Genomic DNA, 6,948 nt, shown 5'->3' on the forward strand with positions numbered 1-6,948 from the left:
ATTTATTAATGATTTTATATTTTTAGTTATAATTTTGTATTTTAAAATTTCAAATTCAAATGGATTAACTGAAAATTTTAATTTTTACACTATTTGAGTCATATAATTAAAAAACAATTGCCATGAATAGAATTTAGATTATATATTATATTCATATATATTTTTTTAACTCGAAAACATAAAATATAATTCAAATCGTCTATCAAATCTTAAATTTTTTATAATAACAACATTTTTGCATGCTTATGAAGTCGACGATGTGGATCATTTCTGTCCTATCGTAATAAAATCTAATACACAAAATTAAGTCATATGAATATAATATAAATAATAAATATTTTAACTCACCTACAAAAAAAAAAATGTAAAATATTTATTTATTTAAAAGTGTCTTATGTGGTAACAAGGTTTGAAATGACATTATTTTTATCACTATAAGAAAGAAAAGATAAAAGATAACATGATTTCTGGCCAAAATTGTTATTGATTTTTCATACTTATTTCTCATATTTAATTTGTTTTTTGTAGTGTGTATATAGTAGAAATCATATGTGACATCATCTACTTTATGTTTAACGTAGGAATTTAAGAATGATTGGTTAGTTAAGTTATATATGTAAAAATTAACATTAAAGATCAAAATATACATGGATCATTCAAATAAATGTGACATAGTTTAGAATAAAAATTAAGAAATCATACATTGTGATTAGATTAATCTTTGTTAAGAGTGGCTCACAAAAAAGAAGCATATATTTTCGCAATAGACTACAGATAATTCCAACTCACTTGTGTAAAGCACTTTTCATCGTATCTATTAGCTTTTTAGAACATTACATTTCTCTTAAGTTTTAAGTATGCATTCAGTTCATTGACATTCAAAGATATATCTCTTAGTTAAGTATATTGTTTGAATTCTAATTTGAGCATTGAAGATTCATTACATTAATGAAAACATTATCATTTTCAGCCTTCAATCACTTCCTTCTTTTATAATGCAAATCAATCGACAAGACAATAGATTATTTATCGTGAATAGTAAGTAATTGTGATACATACATATTTATATAATTGATATTTCAACATCAAATAGATGAAGGAATAAAAAACTCAACCCATATGAAATAATTAAATGATAAATATCTACACAAGATGAAGAAATGTCCACAAAATATGGGGGTGATTATTATTAGATAAAGGACTTTAGTGACAAACTTTGGTTGATGATTAAATGGAAAGACATAATGTTATTATTGATAAGAGTGAGGAGGATTGGATTGGTTAATGAAGGATTGTCATTGAAGAGCAAAAAGAAAGAAAAAAGAAGGTATGTTGTAATTGTGGGGCCGGTGGTGAAGACAAATAAGCATTGGCATTGGCATGGGGGTGTGGTGCATTGGACGAGCACGTAGACATTCTCTATGCCACAACACTAAAGTCTCTTACTCGACCCACGCCACACACATTTAATTCAATGGATAAAGATGAACCTGGAGAAAAATCATGCCAATTACTAATAGATACATATTTTTATTGTTAACTTTTAGGGGGTGTTTGATAAATGGGTATACATTGTTGGGTTGGGTTGGTATTTATTACCCATGTTTGTTAAGCCTATAAAAAAACAATGGATTATTAAAACTACATTTTTTACCCAACCAGTGATATTTTCATTTTCTTCTCTCTTCCCTCATCTTCGCCATTTGGATTCTCTCCATATCTTATTTTATTTTATTTTTTTATCGTCAAATCTTTAGAAAGTCACTTTACAAAAATTTGATATTATGTTCTATCTGAGGCCCCCACCATGTTATATTATAAGTATCGAAAAAAACATATATTTTGTGAATTTTTTTTTTGGAAACGGCCACATGTTTTCAGTTGTTTCATATTATTTTTGTGATCTTATGAAAAATGCTACTGTACTACATCACATTCTCACCATCATAATCAAATGCAAGGTAATTATCCTATGTACAATTTCAATTCCAAATATACTATCCATATTATATAAAGATAAACTATATGATATGTGAAATAATAATGTTAAGTTAGCAAGATTCAATATATATACATACAATATACCAACTAGTAATTGGGATAATTACCTTCAATATATATACATACATTCAATACAATATACCAATTAATTGAGCAGCAATATGAAATGTATTTTGTTGGTATGTTTTACAGATTGAAGAAAATTAGAATTATTATAGTTTTTGAAAAGAATATATGAAAGATAATCTATTATGTTCTACAAATTGAGAAAAGAATTGAGATTGTCTAGTTTATTTCATAAATGATTTGAGAAAATATGTGTATATTTGAAAATTAATCAACAATAGCAAAGCATAAAACTAAAAAAATAAAAGAATTAAATTAAAAAAAAAAACAAACAGAAAAAAATAAAACTAATCTCATTCACAAAAAACTGCATCAGATCCCCCAACTCCCCCAACTCAACTCTACCCAACAAACACAAACAATAATTATAACTCAACTCTGCAAACAAACACAGATAATTTAACTAATAATAATTACTAACTCAATTCAACTCTCTACTTTTATAACGCATCAAACACACCCTTATTGAAATCAAATAATGTGTCTATTTGTCTTTTAAACTTTTAAAAGTGTTGAACAGATCTTGTAAATTTTGATTTGTGTCTAATAGATTAGCTTTGATATTTTGGATTTTTTTTTAAAAAAAAAATCAATTGATTTATTAGATATAAATTTAAATTTATGATAATGAAACTTTAAATTTTAAATTTTGTATCTAGCATATTCATTAATTCTTTTAAAACATTAAATAGGTCAAGGATTGAAAATTTAGGAATCTGTTGGACATAAAATTTGAAAGGTTGGACTCTATTTGATAACCATTTTGTTTTTATCTTCTGTTTTTTTAAAATTAAACTTACAATCACTTTTATCGGTAGCTTTTTTTTCTTCATTGCTACTTCCTTTTTTATCATGTCCTAGCTTTTTTTGCTTCATTGCTATTTTTTTTATCATGTTTTTTTTAAAAAAAAAACGTGGCAAGCAATTTTTTTTTTTTTTTTAAAATGTATAGAATTCAAATATTTCTTTAAGAAACGTAGAAAACGATTAAAAAAAACGGTCTAATAATCAACATTATCTTCAAAATGTAAAACAAAAAACAAAAATAGATATCAAAGGGAGCTTTTAAGTGTTATTGCTAAGGGTGTTCGTGAGTGGATTGGGTTGAGTTGAAGGATTTTTTAAACCCAATCCAATTATCCAGGTTTCAAGTTTCTTCAACTCAAATAACTCTTACTAAATAATAAACTCAACCCAACCCAACCATGAAACATTTGGATTGGGTTGGTTCGGGTTACTCGGGTCATTTATTTAAATTTTTATTTTAAAAATAACTAATATGTAAACATGTAAAAATTTTATTTAATTATTTTCATATATTGCATCAAGATTAATAACTCATTTTCAATTTATATTATAGAAATTTTCTCTTTGAAGTGCTAAAAGATTATTTTTGGAAATTGTTGGAGAAAAAATTATCCAAAAAATTGAAATTATAATAAATATATGTATATATAATTTTATCATAGGTAAAAAAAAATATATATGTTTAAAATTAATAATAAGCTCGAGTTGGTCTGGATTCGTTTGTGTTACTTTAGGTCAACCCATGAACCATCCTAATCCATAAAATTTACATTGATTTAAACTCAGCTCAACTCAAATGAGTTGATAACCCGACTCAAGATTTACAAATTGGGTTGGGTTGATCAAATTCTTCATATCATCGAGTTTTTTTTAACATTACTAGTTATTGCTATTGTGTTGACTAATTTTTCTGTCCCGACTTTTTGTTTTGCAACTTGGTTGTTACGGTTGTCAAGATCATCTTGGTTGTCTAAACCATCTTTCTCTGGATAACATTTTTTCTTTATATGTTATAGTTTCTCGGAAGATATTTTTCTCTTTCTGGCTAGTGCTTGATTTCTTGCCCATTTAAAATTGTTTCCTTATAGAGAAACTATGGTCCAATTTGGTAACCATTTTATTTTTAAAAATTAAGCATATGAACACTACTTCCACCTCCATTTTTTGTTTCTTTTTTATTTGTTAAATATTCCTTGCATTTATTACAATTGGTCTTTAAGCCTTTAAAGGGCATCCGAGGCAAACAAATATGTTATATAAAAAAAATGGAAGTAAAATAAACTTATAATAAAAAAATTGATGAGAGAATAGAAAGAATATGCATAATATGGATGACATATTCTCCAATAATATGTGTAATTTATAATAATAAATCATCGACATTGATGTCAAACACAATTGGGTAATGTTTGAGATACCAGAAAGTAGCTTTTTAATTAATGATTTTAAAAGATAGAAAAATAATAAAATAGAAAGACAAATTGGTAAAAGAAAGTTTGTGTAATTAAAACAAAAAGAAGTGCTAGAAAACAACGTCCAAGTGTTGTGAAATGTCAAATTCTGTGGTATTTTTATTTTGGGTTTTGTATGAATTATAATGAAAGCCAAATTCCTTGGCCTTCTCCGCCCTCCAAAAATTTCCCTCTTTTTTTCACTCGCCTACCGAATGACTAAATGCCAAACATTTATCATCATTCCCTAAAAACGACGAAATCGACATTAATATTAGTAGATTCCACTTTATTGGTAAAAACACTTTGATATGATACATAATAAATGAATGTAGTATAGAAAATTGTCGTATTATAGAAATTTAATCTTTCTATTTTTATTTTAACGAATCTTAATTTTAATCCTTTTATATTTATAAACTTTAAGTTTAATCTTTTATTTTTGTCGAAATTAGTTAAACAATAATAATTTTCATATACAAAAAGAGATTCATTGATTATATTTTCACAATTTATAAATGTGGTACTGAAAGAGATCACTTTTTTTTAAGAATAAACAAAAATTATTTGTTGTGAATAATTTTAAGATTTATTGAAAGTTTAGATACTAAAATTCAACATTTAAAAGTACATAAACTAAAAATGGTACAAAACTCGAAATATATGGACAAAGTTCCTAACTTTTAATGTCTAATAAGTTTATGTACTTTTAAAGTTTCTGTCTATTTGATACGTAAACTTTAAAAGTTATAGTCGTGTCTCTGATTTTTTTTTTTAATTTGCATTTAATTGTTCTCGACATATTTAAATTGTTTAAAATTAATTGATATATTTGATATAAAATTGAATTTTATGTCTAATAAAATTCTAAATTTTGAATTTTGTATCTAATAGATTTTTAAAATTTAACAAATGCCAAATTGACATATTAGATTAAAAATTTTAAATTTGAAGACTTATTTGGATAAGTAATTAAATGCTTCAAAACCTATTAGACATGACTGAAGTTCATGAATTTATTGGACATAAAATTGAAAATTTTAAGACTTATAAAATATATATATTTTTAGTTGAGAGACAAATAAACATGAACGTGGAAGTTAGGAGACTAAACTTGTAATTTAACAAAATATTTGACTCGTAAAATAGGGTGTGTTTGAAATACATTTTTAAGTATTAAATTTAAAAAATAAGAAAAAAAAATCCAAGTGTTCCGCAACTACTCAAAATAGATTTTTAAAAAGTGAGTTTATAAAATAAGGGTGTATTTGATTTAACTTTTCAAGTGTTTAATGTTGAAAATAAGTTATTTTGGAAAAAATTGAAATGTGGTAATTACTCAAAAATAACTTTTAAAAATACTTTTCAAGTGTATAAACAATTTTTTTTTATCAAAAGAGTTTAAATAAAAGTGATTTTTTTTAAAAAAAATATTTTTTTTTTCTCCAGTCAATCCAAAGAGGGCCTAAGTTGGTTTAGGCTAAAAACTTGATATCGATTTTTAGAAAAATGATTTTTAAGTGTTTAGTGGTCAATCTCTCCCTAATCTGTATAATTTTTAAAATTACCAAAATTTCCAAAGTCATTTACCCCATTATATTTCATGTGGCTACCACCGCTCTTTGTCGGTCAACTCTAGCCACCAACCCGACCATTGCCTTCGGCCAACATCGACAACTGCCAACAACAACCAACTTAGGCCATCACTGTTGGTGGCCACCTTCGACATTGCCACTAGCCAACTCCAACAACTACTATTGGTGGCCAACTCTAGCAACCACCATTGGCGACCAACTCCAACCACCACTCTCGCTCAACTCTAGCAACCACCATTGTCGGCCAACTCTGATGACCATTTTTGACCAATATTGACAACCACCTTTAGCAATCACCACCAACCAACTCCAATAACTACCATCGGCGGTCAACTCTAGCAACCACCATTGGCGACCAACTCCAATCACCCTCCGACCACCACCCTCGCCCAACTCTAGCAACCAACATTGTTGGCCAACTCCGATGACCATCTTTGACTAATATTGACAACCACCTTTAGCCATCGCCACCAGCCAACTCCAACAACTACCATCGGCAACCAACTCTAGCAACCACCACCGTTGGCCAACTCCGACCACCACCTCTGACCACTACCCTAACTCAACTCTAGCAACCACTATTAGCAACCAACTCCGACGACCATCTTTGATCATTATTGGTAACCACCTTTAGCCATCGCTACCTGCTAACTCCGATCACCACCTTTGCCCACCGGTACAACCTTTGACCACTGTCATCGGCCAACTCCAACCACTGCGAATGTCGGCACCAACTCTGACCAGACCGTTAACCAACTTCGACCATCATCTTCAGTCGACGGCTACCATCTCTAACCATTACCACTAGCAAGGACCTCAAACAACCAATTCTAACAATCATTGTTTTAAATTATTAGTTCTTAGTATTTTATTGTCATTCTTTATAATAATTTGATATCAATAAAAATATTTTTAATATTTAACAGATCAAACAAACTTGTATAAAAATACGTTTGAATAAAAGTTGT

The sequence above is a fragment of the Benincasa hispida genome, chromosome 1 (assembly GCF_027475165.1).
Source record: "Benincasa hispida cultivar pf3 chromosome 1, pf3_genome.v1.1, whole genome shotgun sequence".
NCBI classification, from domain to species: Eukaryota; Viridiplantae; Streptophyta; class Magnoliopsida; order Cucurbitales; family Cucurbitaceae; genus Benincasa; species Benincasa hispida.